Raw genomic sequence first — 19,747 nt, forward strand, 5'->3', positions numbered from 1 at the left:
AGCACCTTCATATGATGTGAGGAAAATGGGACTTTACCTCTTTCTCCTGCCAATAGTTCACAACTCCAGTCTTATCATAAGAAAAGCATCAGACAAATTGCAACAGTGAGGCCTTCTGGCAAATACTCGACCACTACTCCTCAAAACTGTCAAGGTCATCAAAAACAAGAAAAACGATCACAGCTAAGAGGAGCTTAACGGGACATGACAACTAAATTTAGTGTGGTATCCGATGGACGCCTGGAACAGATTTAAGGATATTAGGTAAAAACCAGGGAAACTTAAATGTAGTTAGACTTTATTTATAGTTAGTAATAATGTATCAGTATACATTCATTGATTGTAACCAAATGATATGGTTCAGATTTGTGTCCCTACCCAAATCTCATGTCAAATTGTAATCCCCAATTTTGGAGGAGGGGCCTAGTGGGAGGTGACTTGATCATGGGGGAGGACTTTCCCCTTGCCTTTCTGGTGATAGTGAGTTCTCATGATATCTGGTTGTTTAAAAGTGTGTAGCACCTCCCACTTCTCTTTCTCCTGCTCCAGCCATGTAGGGCCTGCCTGCTTCCCCTTTGCCTTCCACCATGATTATAGGTTTCCTGAGACCTCCCCAATCATGCTTCCTGTACAGCCTACAGAACCATGAGCCCTTCTTTATAAATTACCCAATCTCAGGTAGTTCTTTATAGCAATGCCAGAATTACACCAAGGTACCTTACTAATGTGTGATGTTAATAGGAGACACTGGGAATGGGATATATGGGAACTCCCTGTATTATTTCCTCAACTTTTCTGGATACTAAAGCTGAAAAATATAGTCTATTAAGTAAAAAATGTAGTGATGATTTGATTATAACATCAGTGTAGTGATAGAGATATCTATAAAAACAGCAATAAGGAATTAGCTGTTGTTTCTATTGGAAACAAAGTCCCAGGTACTCCTAACATTCTTGTGGTTTGTTGTCTGCATTATGTTTAAAGGACATGCTAAATGCTAAATTTCAGTTAGAAGTTAGTGAAACTAAAATTTTCCCATTATACTTAATTTTTCCCATTATACTTAATCTGTATAAAAGGAGTATATGAATAGAATTCCATTTATACAGATTAAGAATCTCCTGCTCTACGGTAATATTAATGGGCTAATGTTATGAAAGTGAGTCTCAGAGCGATGAATTAAGCTGTTTTAGCTTTCAAAGAGCATACATTCTATGACCAAGAATTCTAACTAAGTTTTGTTGGAAAGCTGTTGGCTACATTACCACCTAACTTTGGGACTGATAGAGGGATGGAAACATCTCATTTAGCAAAGGTGCTTCCCTGGCCTTGTGCAATTGCACTGTTTAGGTTGCTGGACAAATCCATAGTGTAAAGCTGGCCTGTATCAAGTGATGGTCAATTCAAACAGCAAGGCAAGTTAAAAGAGGGAACTCCATTCCACAGAACCCTAGTGTCAAGGAACCTCCCGACTGGAAAATGACTCAACAGCTAGGGGGAAACCCTGGCTCAGCTACAAAGAGAGCAAATTTAGTCCCATTTTTCCTTAAACATTCAACCCTCAAACCTGAAAAGATTTGGGAAAGAAGCAAAAGGAAAGGGTGGGAGGAGAGAGAACAATCTTGTTAATAGCTAGTGTCGATTTAAAAAGAGAAGGAAAGGGCTTATATGAATACATGCTTAATTTCATTCCCAAGGCAAATTTTCATAAATCCTTAGGGAAAGAGATAGTCATCTGCTAATGTAGATTCTGCTTTTTGATTTCCAAATGTTACAGCTGTCACCACAACAGTTTGCCCAATTATGTGGCAGGGAGGGGAGGGGGTCCAGAGCAAAGGAAGCAGGAGGAAGAGATCTTAGAGGGAACATCTGTGCACAAGTGCACCATAAACACAACAAAATCATGGGGCCACCCCACTGTTTCTTTGAGCGCTTTCTCCGGTTGGCCCCACTTCTCCAGTCTTTTGGGAGATTCCCGTTCTATTACGTAGGCGAGAGGGTGAAAGGTTCTAGCTTTCAAAATTGTGAGTGGTTTGGCTGTGTGCGTACGTGTGTGTGTGTGTGTGTGCGCGTATGCGTGTGTGTCTGTTCGCGGGGGGGGGGGGGGGCAGGGATAATGCAGAGAGCTATGAAGGGCTTAGAAAGCTTCATTACCAATTTAAAATGTTTTTGTAGCGCTTGAATGTTTATCTTAAAAGACAATTCTTGCTCTCAAATTCATCCGAATGAACAATGCTGATAAGGAAGATGAAGAGGGTGGGAAACCCACAGGGGCAAATGGAACAGTCCATGCAGCCGGGGTGACGGGGGAGCGCTCGGAGGAAGGACGCTATGCAGAGAGAGCCCCCCTGGCTCTTTTCTCTCAGTCCATAATCCAGCGATGCTGCAGCTGTAAAAGCATTAATAGAAAATCAATCCACAACCTCGCGGGGCAGCGATCGTCGGGCGCCGTTTCCAGGCTGTTTTCCCTGGGGTCGGGAGGGGCCCCGCTCCCCCCGCGGCTGGTGCGGAATGCGGTGATCCGGCCCGGGGCGGGGATGACTTCATGCGGCCGGAGCTCGGCGGCGGGAGCGGAGGCTGCAGCTGGCAGGTGGGGCGCGGGCCGGCGCGAGCTGACCGAGCACTCGGCGGGCGCGGGGGGACTGCGGCCCGTGGCGGCGTGCGCGGGGACCTGCGCTGACTAGGTCCGGGGAAGGTAAGCAGCCCGGCTCCGGTGCGCCCTGGCCGCACTGCGTGGAGCTTTCCGCTTGGTTAATAATGGGGTTCGCAGCACGGAGGGATGAAGGGGAGAACCCGGCTGCATTCTGCAATGAGAAAAGGAGCAACAACTAGGATGGAAATGTTGGGCGGCCAAGTGCAGAGGTTGGAGGAGCAGTGTTACTGGGCAAACAAAGAAGGCGTTCTTGCCTCTATACTCTTTTGAACGTGATCTACCATTTCAGTGCCAGATTCGCGTAGACAGTGAAGAGGACTCAAAATATAAAATAATTTGAGTTACTCTTTTGCTTTTTGTGCCTTTTACCTTCGCTTATTTTGAGGATTTGGAGCAGTAGGTCCCTGGCAGCAGCCTGAGGTAATCAGAAATCGTCCCTCTTCCTGTAGTCCTTGGTCCTCTCCCTTTCCAGTTATCAGAATGGGTCTATGCCCCTCTCAATGTCAAAACACCTGCTTCAAGACTGAACCTTTAGAAAGAGCCTCTATTTGGAGGGGAAACTTCTCTTATCTTCTGGAGTTCAGCTTGGGTTGAGCAGCACTTGACATCGCTTCTTCCTTCATTTGCCATTTTCTCTGTCAATCATTTCATTGATCTTTTTCGGAGATGCTGTGCCCATTCACAGACCAACTCTTGTCAGCTCTTATCCACCACCTGGGTTCCATGACTGATTTTGTCAAGGTCCCAAAAAGGGCATTGCCTCACACAGATTTCTCATTCGGTATTCTCCCTGTATACTGTTACCTGTGTCCTTCCCCCAAATGCATGGAATGAAATATCCTGCTTGTGGCCCTGTACCAACATGTTATCCCATTAACTCCCTTCGCTGTAGTCACTGTGGCTACTTGAAAGCTAGAGAGGACAGATAGAATCTACTGGAGTGTGAGGGATGTTCCCTACGCATAGGTATAGGTAGAAGTAAAAATGTGAATGCCAGTCCATCCAGTTTTTCTTGAAGCAATTTTAGTCCAGCTGGATTTTGAGACAGCTAGCTGTTAAGATTTGGGACAAATCCTTTCCAAAAGGCAGAGGAGTCCGTTTGCCTCTAGGATTCCTCAAGAACCTCAAAAGAGTTTCCAGTGAGATTTTCCTCGTAGGCAGTCAGAAAGCCAATGGATCTACCCAATCTAAGCCTCTGGTTGAGGATCCTCTAGTCTGTCTTGCCATTTGCAGGTTCCTATCCCTCGTCCTAGGATTTTCCCCACAGACCCCTTGCTACTGAGCCCAGGTGCCTATCCTTGTTGCCACCTGGAGATGTACATTTGAATAATATGCTGTGAAATGGTTAAGATGGCTGTTATGGGGATTGCAAACGTGCCACTTCACCAACAGAGAACAGTTGCAATAAGCCAGATTGTGGGGTATCTGTGTGCCAATGTTCTATTTAAAGGAAGATCTGTTATCTTTAAACTTGAAATTAGAGAGACTGACTCAACAGCCATGCAATTTTATTTTAGTAAATTAAATTAGAAGATCAATGAAAAAGAGGGGCAGAGTTGGTGGCTTAAAATTTTACCTCTGCTTTTTTTCCTCTTCAAATGTTATTTTTAAACAAAGATACTAGTATGGAAAATCATGTTAATCATATTATATATCATTATTGCCTCTCTGATTACAAATTTCATTTTTACAAAATGCACTTTAGAAAGATTTGAATTTGTTTCTTTGTCTCCATCTTCAGTATATGAGGCATAGGGTGGGGGTGGGGGTGGGCAAAGCCCACTACTGAGTGATCCACTCCAGGAACTGCCCCTTGGGGTCTTAATAACCTTATGTCCCTTTTTTGTTGTTATTATGTGTCAAACAGGGTTTTGGTTTGAAATATTGACTTCTTGAGATTCTAGAATTTTTACTCAGTCACATTAACTATGAGGTAACAAAGAACAAGATGAACAACAAACCTTCTATTCTACCGCCTTTTTTCTAGTATTAAAATACTTAACCATATACATCATTATTCTGAAGTAATATTAATATAGAATAATAATGAATTTTAATATAGTTATTCTAAATAACCTAAGGTATATGACATACAGGTTAGTACAATTGATCTTAGAAATACAATGCAGTTTCTGTAATGTTGACAGTCACCTTTCTGTTGAAGAGCAAGTGCATGAGAATATCCTAATGATGGTTAGAAATTTGAAGTGTCTATGATTTAGTTTCTGAAGAAACTAAACTCTTTGGAAAGAAATAGGTTCAGGATTAGGAGACTGGTGCTGCCTAAGGTGGAATAATACTTGCTAGTGATTTTGCAGGTGAGTTGAACCCACTAAGTTATGGACTGGAGTTGGAGAAATCTTGTTGAGAAGAAAGAAAACAAGTTAGAAAATTTAATTTTCATTTTAGTACAACTGAGGAAGATAATCAAACTGCAGGGATTTCTGAATTTGGACTTTGTTATGTTTAAACAAGTTTGAGGAAACTTTCTAAATTTAGAAGCCTAAGCAGAAATATATGTATGACTTTATGTCTGAAACTGATTTATGACTTTATATCCTTTCCTTATAATGTTTCCTAGGGAGAGGAAAAACTAATAAACTAATTGGCTGGTGTTCAGAATTGAAAGAGGAATGAAAAATGGAAGGACATGCATGATTAGATGCTAAATGATTAGATACTAAATGAACTGCAGGTACTTTTGTGTTTGACAAGACAGAACTGAAGTCAATCTACTGCTCTCCAATTGTGAAAAAAAAAAACAAAAAACAAAAAACAAAAAAAAAAGTTTAGTCTGCTAGACAGTGAGCCATGATGGCACCACTGTACTTCAACCAGGGCAACAGAATGAAACCGTGTCTCAAATTAAAAAATAAAAACTTTTTTAAAAGTTCACAGATGTTGAAATGAAGGAAAAAGAATAGCAATAATAAGGCTCAAATAGAAATGTCATTTCTGTCAGCCAGTGACTCCACTGAGAATGGGTAGAAAAAAGTGCTATTTTGAAAGTTGCCAATGACCTCTTAATTGCCAGATTTCTATAATATTTCACCCTGTTCATTTTATAAGTCCTCTTCTATGTTATTCTTGGATTAAATATTTGTGTTTAAAAGGTATTATTAAGTACTATGTATCAGGCACTGTGATATCTCTTATTCTAATTTGTCATTAATTCCCTTAAAGTACCCCATGCCCAACCTAAACCAAGTGGATCTTCTTTCCAATTTATACCCCATGGTGGCATGCCTATATGTTTTCATTTATTCCCTTAGCCCATCCTCTTACATGTTGAAACCTTGTTCACCTCAGATACTGACTCACTTATGAAGCCTTCCCCATACCCACCTTCCTTCCCCCACCAGATGTGCCCCTCTCTTGTTTAAATTCCTATAGCACATTCTATTTTGGGTTATCCTTTCATGTGAACATGCTTTGTCTGCTCTTCTAAAAAAGCTCTTGAAAGCAGGGTCTGGGAATAAGTTTTTATTACCTGCAACTCTATGATGTCTAGCTACATATATGTATTATAGGTGTTCAGCAATTTGATTTTAGTGAAGAAATAAGTTATTTTCCAGAGTTATAAATCTATCTACCTACACTCCTCCACCAACCAAGTTAAACTCTCAATATATGTGCAAATGCTAATTTGGTTTTTTAAAAAATCCTTATAGTAATAGTAAATATACTGAGAGTACATTCAAATCATTATAATCTACAAAAGGTATTATGAGCTTAAATGTCCTAAATGTATACTAAAAGCATGGTGAGCATAGCAAAACAAATCTTTAATGAAGACATTGTACCTGCTTTCAATATTATTGCATTGAAGGCACCTTATGCATATGAGCATTTATCTTGTTTCAAGCCACTCTTCTAGGGACTTTCATCTTTGGTATCTCATTCGATGTTTATACTATGTGCGAATTTTACACTAAGAAAACTGAGGCTCAGAGATGTCACCTGAGTGGCAGAGATTTTTTGCATATTACCACCCGCTCTGAAGTGAAACAGAGTGAGGGAAAACATTGTAAAAACACAAAGTCAGAGCCATCAGAATAGTTTCAAATTGTTTTGTGATTAATCTTTCCAGTGCTTTTTAAACTTTTAGGTTAACATCTCAAGTTATCTTCTCCCCAAGTACATACAGAAGCATACACATATAATTTTGCATACAAACGCAGGTGTTTGTGGATTCACTAAAGCTCTCTTTACAGAATAAAGAACATCTATTTGTGCTCCCTTGGACATTATGTGTGTCCATTATTAGCCCTTACATTTCCAGTACTTGAGATGAGGTTTTCCTTCTGTTTTTCTCCTTACTTTAAGACCTGAAATGAGAGCCCTTCACCAACACTGACATGAAGACAGCTGATGACTAGGAAGCAAGTGCTAGTGAAAATAGTGACTCAAAGAACCTTGATTCACAAAAAACACATGGAAAGGGAGCTCCGAATGTTACACATTCCAAATGACTTATTTAAGGTTTTCCAGTCAAAGCCATTTTTACAAAAAAGAAACTGTTCTCAGACTTAAGAGTATTTTACTGCCACATATGTGGGAAAACATTGCCAGCAGTTGATTGGTGTAATCTACTTTGGAATATATTCAGTTCTCTTAGGATGGACTTATTAACTGTCTCAATATTAATATTTCTTTATGGTAATGCCATCTGCAGTAATATATTTGCTTTTGCCAAGTTAAGGAAAGAATGATAATGTTCATCCCTCCTAGGTTCTAAAACAAGTACCAGCCTGAAAGAGCTGCATATCATTTTAGATTCATAAAAATGCATTCAAATTCTCAGCTGATACTTAAAGGGACTGGTACTAGCAAGAATGGTTCCTGATGTATTTAAAGAGCATTCAAAGAGGTGTGACAAGAACAACATTAGTCTGGAAAAAAAACAGAGATGGAAAGATAGAAAACTCAAAAGGACAACTTAAGCTGTTACTTTCTTTACATTTCTCAAATACCTTTTTTGTACTAAAATAAGATTATAACTATTATAAGCATCTAAAATAAGTAAAATGTTATGAAAACTTTATAATGTGCTCCATATCAGGTAAGTTCATATTTTATATATTTTATAATTAAAATTTTTTTCTGGTAAAATATACATAACATTTACTGTTTTAGCTATTTTTAACTGTATAATTAACAATGTTGGGCAACTATCACCATCACTATCAGTTTTCAGAACTGTCTCATTATCACAAACAGAAACTCTATACACATTAAACAATAACCGTTCATTTCCTCAGCCCCTGGTAAACACTATTCTACTCTCTGTGCCTATGAATTTGTATATTCTAGGTACCTCATAAGTGGAATCACTTATGGAATATTCTGGAACCCTTTCATACATATTTGTTCTTTTGTCTCTGGCTTCTTTCACTTAGTATAAATGTTTTCAAAGTTCATCCATATTTCAGCATGTATCAAAATTTCATTCCCTTTTAAGGCTGAATACTATTTCATTGTATGTATATAACACCTATGGTAATTTTGAATTGCTAAACACTTTCAGTACATTGTCTATTACATTAAACATGGCCAGCATATAACACTGCCATATTATCTTCCATAGATGTCAAGTAATATACACTATGAAGGTGCCATAATTTATTTGGTCAAAACCCATTGAAAAACATTTACTTAATTCCAAATTGTTTTGTGACTTCAAGTTATGTGGTAATAAACAGAGTATATTAATACATATGTCTTTATATGTCAATACTTTTACTTTTGATCAAAGAATGCTTGGAGTGGAATTGTTGGGTCAAAGATTATGCCCAGATATTTATAGTTTGAATACTCTAGATACTGTAGCACATAGACTATAAAAATCCTAACATTCTGCAACAGATAGTATTACTGAATGTTCTGGAACCCTTTCATACTGTCTTAAAAATGAATGCAGATACTATAAGGAAATCAATTGAACATGATCTGAGCAAGGAAATATTCTCACTTTTTTCATTTCCAGTTCATGGAGGAAAAATGCTATATGCAAGTATTGAGAGAATTAAAGTCTCTCAAATCATGCATTTTTTTTATCATAGATGACAAAGTGCATCATAGATGTCAGTTAAGCAGTTAAGTCTCATAATAACAACGTGGAATAGTAGAAACATCTCTAGCTAGTTTTTAGGGTGTTTGTTTGTTTGCACCAGCAATAGGTTATTTGCATCAAACCTAATCTAAAATTTGGTCTGTTTGTTCAAATTTATGTACCTACATTATGGTAAATCTTTCTTTTTTTCTTAGTTTCTCTTTAATGTATTATTTTTAGTTTATTCTGAAATAGAATAATAAAGCCCAGTGTTGAGTGTCTTATTTAAGCTAAACTACAAAATATTTGGCATATGTGAAGTATAAACAGAATTGGCAAGACTTTTAACCATCCTCCTCAGCAGAAGACAGTCTCTATTGCATTGGCCAGGAGAGGAGAAACAGAAGGCTTGCTGGAGATTGCATCAGTTTTTACTTAAACATTAAAATGCTAAAAGGACAAAGATGAAGCAACATGTCTTATAATATATGTTTGAGTAGCTACTTAAAACTAAAGGGTTGCTAGAACATTTATTTAGTTGGACAGACACACTCCATAGTGTAGCTGACCCTAGACATGTCACAACTGCATTTTAAAGTATGCTTTTTCTTCGGTTGATTGGGGTGGAGGGAATTATTAATAAACATTTCTCCTATGGTTTACCTCTATCTTTATGGTTGTCTGATTAAACCCTCTTTGAAAAGCAGACGTAAAACAAATCAGCATTCAGATCTTTGTCTGAATAAGCAACACCATGGCCATACCTTCTTAATGCACTGCTGTGGTATGAGACCAAAGGGTAGAAGCAGCAGTTTTTTGGTCATTGCAATAGTCACAGCAACACAACCTGCTACATTCCTCACTTATATACTGCAGAATCTGACCGAATAAACACAGAAAAGTCAGTAATACCTTTAATGCAATTCTTGCACAACTCTCCATGATCTTTCATACTCAGCTTCTCTGATAATTGAAATGTAGGGGAAAATAACCAGAATGTTAAAACCCCTTTTCCATTTACAAAATGTAATTTTGCTGGGACTTGCAGAAATAACATTGAATCTGAAATTGGTGGGCATCCAATGGAGTCACTAGAAATAATCTGTCAAAATCACTCAAATACAAATTTCATTTAAAGACCAGAAAATTCTAAAGAGTAACTATGGTAATATATTAATAATTTAGGAAAGGAACATTATATATATATGGGTTTCTACTTATAAGGTATACTCACTGGAGAATAATGGATTTTTAAAAAGGATTCATTCTGAAAAGACTATTTTACCACTTTTTTAAACTAGTGCCATCAAAACCAAATTGTGACAAGTCACTGTCATCCAAGTTAGTCTCTGACGTGGCTCTCAAGGAAGTGAGTAGTTCTTGGGGGAAATGGCTTTCTTCAAATTTGTGCCTTCCTGCAGTGAGTCAAACTGAGATAAAATGGGGCTGATGTTCTTAACTATTTGTTACATGCCCATATTTATTAGAATTACCTAATAATCAGTAAAAGAGAGTTTTATGATAACTAAAAATGTACCTATTGAGACTCTCCATTGATAAAAGTTGGCTAAGATACAGCTGGTGATCCTATAGAAATCTAAATTACATTTTTTTCATCTTCTCCATATTATAGAATAACTCAGGATTTCAAAGCAAAGCATGAAAAAGTAGCATTTGATATATTTTATCAATGTTAAGATTTCTGGGGAGCTTATCAGCATCATATACTAAGATAAGCACTCAATAAACGTAAATTGTTATTTCATAAGTATAATATCAACAGCATAAAAATTTCTGTAACTCAAGTGGCCACTATGATACATGGCTTTAATATAGGAGATTACAAAATATTAGTTGAACAACAAAATGAACTACTACCATTTATTTCTGAAAGCTACCCCCCAATACAAAATGACTGGTATTCTACACAAGCTCATTGTGATGGCTTTAGTAGATGTGGTAGGAGTAAATTATGGATAGAACTACCCTCTCTCCTGGTTCTTTTAAAACCATACTTTCTTCCTTCTAGGGTATTATAAGTTGGAAATTAGAGGTGAGTCGTATTTTAGTCTGGAATTTATCTAGTAAGCAGTTCAAGACACTTAACCATGCACCGTCTATTTACCCATGGCAGGAAAACATGACACTCCCCTTTTCAACTACAGCAGATGGGGACTTTTAGAAAACTCAGAATGCAAGATAGAGATTACAATGATGGAGTATTAGTCAGCACTTCGTCTGCATCTCTTTTTCAATCTCATTGATTGTAAAGAACACAATCATAGATAAAGTACAGTTACTGTCAATTGAAAATGTTTTCAACCTGCATATAGGTATGAGATAGTGGGCCCTGTCACATCTTCACGAGATATGTTGGAGTGACTATTTCACCACAAAATTAAAACCTGACACTAAAATTATCTGACACTAAACAGTCCATTAAATAAGATGATGAATGTTGGCATCTTGCTTGGCTATTTAGAAAAGAAAAATCACTAACATTTTTAGGTAATACCTAAATGTTTAAATTTTTTCTAATAAAATGGAAAATGAAATAAAATGGCATTACAGTGTTATGAAAGCAAAGCAATTAGGTTAACCTCAAAATGTCTGACTGTAAAATTGTAACAATTTTATTCTTAGAGCTCTCAGGCAGCTTTTGATCATTTTCAAGTTCAATCAAAAAGCTCTAACCATTATCATGAATATATTCTGATCACTGGGCTTTCCTCCTCCCTTTTGCTATTTAATTTATTTATTTGGGGACGTTTTGGCTACCACTTATGTCTAGATCATGTCTTTCAGGAAATGAATTTGGGCTTTGAATCACACCTTTACCATTTACTAGCTGTGTGATTTATATGTTACTCAACCTCTGTGAGTTGTTGACTGATATTTAAAACAGGAAAATCACTGAGCTGTGGTGAAGATGAAAGAAGATAACATGAAGGAGAACTTAGTGAAGTGTCTGAAATATACATGGTAAAGGTTAATGTTTTCCATTTTTATCATTTTTATTTTCACTGACAACTTACACAGTCAGACCTCATTACTACATCTTTTCCCAAATGTTCATGAATTATTTTTTCTACCCCTCCCCATGTAAGTTAAACTTAGCCTTGAAATGACCCTGAATCTCACTGGAAAATGTCTTAATGCAGATACTGCCAGTGTCAGGAGAGGTTGGGTCCACCATAATGCGAGGTTGTTAGGCTCTGATCAGCAGTGGCTCTGGGAATTAGACCTAGCTTCTATTTTTAACTCTTCAAGTAGTTGATTGGATCACCTGGCAAAAGTCAATTGGCTGGTAATTCTTCATCTTATTTTCTTTGAATTGCACCACATGTCTAATCACTCGTTTCACTGGCTCATTATCAGAAATGATATTACGGGCATTAAATAAGGGTGCTTATTTCAGAATCAAAGTGCCATATAAAATAGGAATGTCAAAAGCCTTTGAAGGTCCCTGCTATTTGGCTAACTCAAGTAGTTGTTTCTAATATGTAACTATTGGAGAAGTTTCATATTAAGTTGTCCAAAAACAAAAATTAAACTGTAACTCCATTGTAGGTCATACTTTTGTTGGTCTATGACACATTTCTATTTTATTGAAGCCTGAAGAATGTACATAGACAGTGCAAGCATTATTATTCAGGGACTTGTTTATTATTAGGTGCTACTGATTAGATTTGATGAATAGCAAAACTGTTAAACAAAATAAAAAAATAGCAAGTACAAAAACTGTGTAGGACCTTATATTTAATATGTAAATCACATTTATTTACAGGGGAGAATTTTGTGGTGAGCGAGAACTGCAGCCAAATTTGTGATAATTTATTGCAGTTGGTAGAGCCTCTTCATGTGTTCCTGGGAACAGAATAACTTCACTTTTTCAAGTAAAAAGTATAAATCATCAGTGTAAGTTTGTCTTAAATTTCCAAGCCAATATTGTTAATCCCTATTTAAATACTGAATTGATTGGCTGTTTACCAAAGGCTTGAGGGGTAAATTTGGGGCATAGTCTGATTTAAGATGAGATGTTGGAAACAATAAAAATACCTGCTTTAAACATGTATGTACATACAAGTATACACATATATTACACATATTTTATGTATATTATAAACTATATGTATATGTGTATCTATGTATTCATTAATATTTTCTTCCTATTTCAAATATTTGATTCCTTGAAAGTTGGATTTCATTTAAAATAAAGAGACAAGTGCTTGGAAAAGCATGTGAAAAATCTTTGTTTCCAGAGCCAAGTTTAGCAAGGAAAACTTTTTTCACTGGCAGTTTGTTTTTCAAAGTTATAAGAATATGTTTAAGATTTTAAAGTGATTTAATAAATGAGTATGAATACGAATTTACCTATTTCAGATTGCTATATATGCATATTAATTTTAAAGTATACATTTATCTGTTTAAGCTTTTCTGAACTAGATCTTACCAGGTTATAACTACTGTCCAATTATGTAAGAACAACAGTATAGTTGCCTTTCAGCTTGAAAAATGCACCTGTTTCATTTTGTTATTTTTTTAACCCATAAGTTATTTGGCCTTCCATCAGCTTTTCTGTCTTGAGGAATACATTTTCCAATGCATAATAAATTATTTTGTACATCTATGTTTCATGCCACAATTTTTTAGTGTCTCACAAAGTTCTAACTTGGAAGGTTCTCATTTAAATCAAGTTTTTCAGAATATAGACTTGTCCTTTGTGAATTGTCAGATCTGTTTGTTAGGTATTTCTCCTATTTTGGAGAATGAGTAGAGAAAGGGAGGAAGAAAACTGTACCATGGGACATTTCAGTTCTTTTTCTATACTTACCGCTAATAACATGCCTTCTCTTAGTAAAGCGAGAAAGCTGAGAACTGCAGTTAAATAGCCCAAGGTAGGACATAGGTGAAAAATACTAAAATTTGTTCAAGTACAGTAAGAGAACCAAATTTGGTCTGGCATTTAATTTAGTCTTCCTCAGTACCCTAACCCAAGTAGTATACTAGTAACTAGATTTTTAAAAAACAGCCATTTGTTGACTAATGGTGCCTATTTTTGTTTCTGCTTCATTTTAACTTTGTTTCATAACACTATTATACAGAGGCTTATTTTAACAAATGCCATTAGTTGGATCATTGAGTTTTTCTTCTGCTTTATAACTGATTAGCTCTACAATTCAAAAATGCTTAAAGGCCAGACCTGTCAATTAGAAAATATAAGCACAATAGAAGTGATGTTTCTAAAATTAACTCTGGAATACATCTCTGTTAATGTTAAATACATATAATCTGGGACTAGGTGCAGTGGCTCATGCCAGTAATCTCAGTGATTCAGGAGGCTGAGGCAGGAGGGTCACTTAAGGCCACAAGTTCAAGACCAGCCTGGCCAACATAGTGAGACCCTGTCTCTACAAAAAAAAAAAAAAAAAATTACAAGTCCAGGCATGGTGGCTCATGCCTGTAATCTCAGCACTTTGGGTGGCCAAGGTGGGGGGATCACCTGAGGCCAAGAGTTAGAGATCAGCTTGTACTGTAGCGAGACCTAGTCTGTACAAAAAAAAAGAAATTCCTTCTGGATCATTTCTAGAACACAAATATTTGTGACATTTCTTTAGTGTTTTCATTTTTATTAAGTGTTATATACTGATATTTCATATAAACTTTGTATTAATTTTAATACTAGTTTAGAAATTTTAATTTAGTGTAAACACACCAACTAATGTTGAAATTGCTAAAACTTTAGGGTCAAAATTAATTCAAAGGTTATTGGAGTTACTGTTCTGGTTTCTAGTAATTGGTGTCTCCAATAAATGCATCAGAAAGACAAAAATAGCCATGGTTCAGAGTGTCTGCCCTATTAATAACATACCATGATATAGCTTACAGATATGGATATTAACACAATGATTTATTTTAGAACATCATTTATAGCCTGTAAAACGATTTGCCAACCGATAGGCAACCTTTGACAATAAAATATACCTGCTACTTCCTTTTTTGCAAATTCATTGTACCACATCAGCGTTATCTCAATAGTGTGATCAATAGATGACTAGTAATGCTCATTCTCTGTAATTCACATCTTACCAAGTATTAACAAAATATGGAGTGGGCAACAATTCGATAGTATTTGATCAGATTTTCGTTTAAACTCAAGTATGATCTATATTCCATAATGCTTTTATATCTACCACTTCACTTAAGTAAAAGAAAGTTTCCTAGAGTTTTTATGTCAGTTTTCAAGTGGATCAGTCTTTTTTAAACATTTTTAACAATTAAAAATACTAATTTGTGCATGGTTAATTAAATATAAATATTGAAATAGTCTATGAAATAGATGAAATGATCGAACAAACAAAAGTATGGGAATATCCTTTAAAACATACAAATTTTCAATGTATTTAGATTATTTATGCTAAACTTTATTCATTTACATAACAGGTCACAGGTGTTGCCTTTACTATTAAATAAGATTCTTAGAAAATAACATATAATTAATTTTTTTGTAAAATGTTAAGTGCAAAGACCACAGCATTAAACAATAAATGATGCATATATAGAGGAAAATATTAAAAGGAAATTTAAAATTTAAAAGTCAATTATCAATCGTTAAATCAAGCAGCAGAGAGTCAGTGAGATCACATTTTTTATTTGCAAATTTATTCAATGTGTATATATTACTTGTAGAACTGCATAAAAAGAAATTCATGTTTGGATGTTCTTTACCATCTAAACATTGCTAAGAATGTGGCTGAAATGTTCACTTTTTATGTAGATTTCTGGAAAATCTAGGCTGGCCTTGAAAATATTAAGTATAGTAGGAGGTAAGTTTTCCCTCATCCTAAAATTATGATAATAAATTATATTTTTAAAGTATCACATAATTTTCAAAGCATTTTTATAGCCATTGTCTTATTGGACAATACCAACTCTCCAAAGTTGGCAGAACTAGAATTGTCCTTATTTTGCAGACAGTGAATTCAAAGTTCATGAAATGTAGTAATTTGCTCTCTTAAGCAGTATACACAATTACTAAGTGTTAGAGCAAGAATTCAAGCCTGTTTTGTGCCATGGCCAATCTAGTGCTGCCCTCTATCCTATAGGAACTGGTATGTTTAAGAGTTAAGTACAAACATGGAAATAAGCCTGGTCTGCTTCTAATTATAAATTCACTTACAAACCTCACCGGATCCTGAACTAGGAAAATCTGTAAGGGTTATTTACTTTCATCGACCCAAAGATGAACATGTTAAACACGTTCTTAGATTTAATTAAACTTCTTTTATTTTTCACCATATCTTTGTGTCTATCAGCAGCTCCTCTTGAGTATACCATGGCTTCATTTAAAGAGTTGCATTGCTTAAAAAATAAACATTGACATTGCTGATCACTTACCCGTGTTAAATATGCCAGTCTAGTTCGCATTCACATAATGCTGACATGAGATTATACGATTTTATTATACACACACACATTTACTAGGTCTAATTTAAGTAGTAAGTTTTGGTCCTTACTAGAACATGATTTATATAATTGGCAACCTAATTGTAAGATGCAGTAATATAATCTATCATTTTAAAAGATAACTGACATTCACAGAATTCTCTCCTATAACTGCATTGGGAAGTTTTCATGGATTTCTACTAAGCTTCTGTTAAGGATAAAATTTTTTGAAAACAGGTCACTTATAAGATCTGCTTTAGTTTGTTAATGCTTCCGAAATATCACCACTGTAACCTGCTTTTTAAAACAGCCTGACACCTACTAAGTACCCTTTTGCCGCCTACAAGAAAGCATTTATATTTTTAATTTTAGTGAAGAGTTCTTGATTTAAGAATTAGTCATTTGCTGTCATTTGAATTTCAAGTATGTTGTAAGTACTTGAGGTTCTTTCTGTATGAATTTTCAGCAGAGTTTTTACATTTTTCGTCATTAATTTCATCTTTCACTTGGGATCAGCCAAATCAAAAAGTTTATGTTCTACCCTTTCTTAGTTCTCTTCACTGCAAATATTCATAACCTTCTCAAAAATAATATCATGGCTTGAGACTGTTTATTGACAACCAATAATGCCAGAAATTAGTGATTCTGGTTTTCAGTTGAAAAAGCAAAATGAGAAACTGAAGAAATTGCGTTTTTCCTCCATTTAGCTGATCAGCTATTCACATCAGTGATCATTAGCTTTTGAGGCTAAGGATACAAATGTTAATGTTTTGTATACTCACAGAAGTGAAAAATAATGTAACAGTTATTCTGTTTAGTCTGCGCTAAGCACTATTCTAAAACCAAATGAATTTCTCCTAACAGCAGCCCTAAAAGGTAGGCATTATTATTACCTTTTTGACAGATGGGCAAATTGAGGCACAGAACAATTGAGTAAAGTACCTGTAGTCACACAGCTAATAAAGCACACAGATAGGATTTAAACACCAGGTGGTCTGTCTTGAGACTCCACATTCCACCCCCATAGTTAATATAAGGGTTTGGATCCCTACTCTTTGTTGTATGGCCATTTAATTGCTTTGTGGAAAGAAAGGGAAGGAGGAGAGAGAGGGAAGAAGGCAGGAGAGATGGCAAATTCCTGCTAGCTGGTTGACACAGTGTGCTATAATTTATAATGAAGTTCGATTTAAGGACTTGTAAAGATTTCAATAGAATAGTCTTAAATGTTCACTAATGAAGTATGTGGTAGTATCAGATGGAGATAGCAAGTGAATTTCAATTTAGTGATAACTATAATTGAAATATAATAGCAGTCTCATATTTGGAACAAATAAAATTCAAGTAACTTTTTAACTTTTAAGTTCAGGGGTACATGTGCAGGTTTGTTATATAGGTAAACTTGTGTCATGGGGGTTTGTTGTACAAATTATTTCATCACCCAGGTATTAAGCCTAGTACCTATTACTTTTCCAATTTGAGTAATTTTCACAGGAATAATTCTACCTTTTCTTAAAATTATTAGGTATTTTTTCACCCCCAACACTCAAAGCTTATTTAATATTAATAAAATTTTACCTTTTATAAAAGTCCATAAATTTTAGTAAGGTTGTAAATTAGGCTTAAATTATGAAAAACAAAAAACAAACAAACAAATTTAGAGCTTTTAGCCAAAGGAAAGCACCCTCATCCCCCTCCAGCCCACCCCTGCTCATTTCTATCATAACTGCTTCCCTAAGAAAGAAGAAATTTTTCTAGGCGGAGCTTGCAGTGAGCCAAGATTGTGCCACTGCACTCCAGCCTGGGCAACAGAGCGAGACTCTGTCTCAAAAAACAAAAAGAAAAAAAAAAAAAAGAAGAAGAAATTTTTCTGATTGGTCAGATTCAATTGAACATTCACTGAGCCATATTTTACTATTGCATAGGGTCACTGTATTTAAAGATACAAAGCAGGCTAGACGCAGTGGCTCACACCTATGTAATCCCAGCACTTTGGGAGGCTGAGGCAGGCAGATCACTTAAGACCAGGAGATCGAGACCAGCCTGGCCAACATGGTGATATCCCTTACCTACTAAAAATATTAAATACAAAAAATTAGCCAGGCATGGTAGGGTGTGCCTGTAATCTCAGCTACTTGGGAGGCTGAGGCATGAGAACCCCTTGAATCCGAGAGGTAGAGGTTGCAGTGAGCCGAGATGGCACCACTGCACTCCTGGGTGACAGAGCAACAGAGCGACTCTGTCTCAGAAAAAATAAAAATAAAAAAAGTACAAAGCAATGGTGCCCACATTCTTATTTGTCCAGAGCCTGGTCTTGTGAGAGCAAGTGCAGTGAGTATCCTTGAAGCCTAGACCTTCAAGGTCCTCTCCTCTCTTTCATTCCGTGCACCAGAGTGAGCTTCATCTAGGAGAATAATGTACTCATTTCTGACTTTTGCCTGTTGGGCCCTTGCAGATGAGTCAGGTTTCATTTGGAGCCCAGCAAATCTTACATGCCCTCTTCTCAACATCTTCCTTTATACATGTCTCAGTAAATATCAACATGCTCTAAATATGCCCTTGCCATAACTCTGAACTCAGGATTACCAGAAAGTAATTCCAAAGCTGAGACATTTTCCATATCTTAATCAGCAGATAATTTGTACTTACATTAACATTGACTTGATTATTCACATGTTCTTTTGCAGTTTGAATCTATTTCTGTCTTCAAGTACTTAAAATAGATATAGATTTTAATCAAGATACTTTAGGACTTTTATTACATATTTATTATGTACCTTATTTCAGGCATTTATTGTACTAGGTGCTGGCAATAGAACGTTAAACAGAATGGTATATAATCTACATTCTAATTTTCAAACAAGATTGTTATGAAAGTGTATTTAAAATTCAAACAGGAAAAGAGGGCTGGGCACAGTGGCTCACATCTATAATCCCAGCACTTTAGAAGACTGAGATGGAGGAATGCTTGAAGCCAGTAGTTCGAGACCAGCCAGGGCAACATAGCAAGACCCCATCTCTACAAAAAGCACTTTAAAAAAATTTGCCAGGTGTGGTGATGCATGCATAGTCCTAACTACTCTGGAAGCTGAGGTGGGGTATCACTGAAGCCTAGCAGGTCCAGCCTGGGCAGCAGGGCAAGACCCTGTATCTAAACAAACAAACAATACAAAGAAAAACAAACAAAAAAACAAGAAAAGGGTATAGAAATTGCATGCAAAAAAACTCAGTTTAATATGCATGTTTGGCGTGTTAGAGATAGAAAATATCTAACACAGAAGCTTTACAAGATTAAAGATGGATTGTCACTTCAGCTTAACTTTGTTTTACTTAAAACAAGCGTTTATTCAAACCAAGCCACAAACCCAAATAATAATTATCCAACTTTACAGTTTCTCACTTAAGATAGAATGCTTTTACTTATGACTTGTAGTAATATTAATATTTCAAGAAACTAACCATCAGCGTTTTCAAAATTAGGTTATTCCAGTGATAAAAATTTCAAGTTTCCCATCAATTTTATTTCATGTCTCCAAAATTGGATTAAAATGTTACAGTTTTAAGTAAAAAACTAGTATATTGACTATTGACTCGGGTTC

The 19,747-nt window shown here is 35.9% G+C and overlaps 1 protein-coding gene across 1 annotated transcript in view; it reads left to right on the forward strand.

Annotated features, from left to right (window-relative positions):
• Positions 1 to 2,553: 2,553 nt before the first annotated feature.
• The window catches only part of PKIA (cAMP-dependent protein kinase inhibitor alpha), an 89,916-nt gene continuing 72,722 nt past the window's right edge, over positions 2,554 to 19,747 (forward strand). Inside the window, exon 1 of the mRNA XM_032759887.2 lies at positions 2,554 to 2,695. The gene's annotated coding sequence lies outside the window, so the exon portion shown is untranslated. The remainder of the gene's footprint in view (positions 2,696 to 19,747) is intronic.

This window comes from Hylobates moloch, unplaced genomic scaffold (assembly GCF_009828535.3).
Source record: "Hylobates moloch isolate HMO894 unplaced genomic scaffold, HMol_V3 SCAFFOLD_9, whole genome shotgun sequence".
Classification (NCBI taxonomy): Eukaryota; Metazoa; Chordata; class Mammalia; order Primates; family Hylobatidae; genus Hylobates; species Hylobates moloch.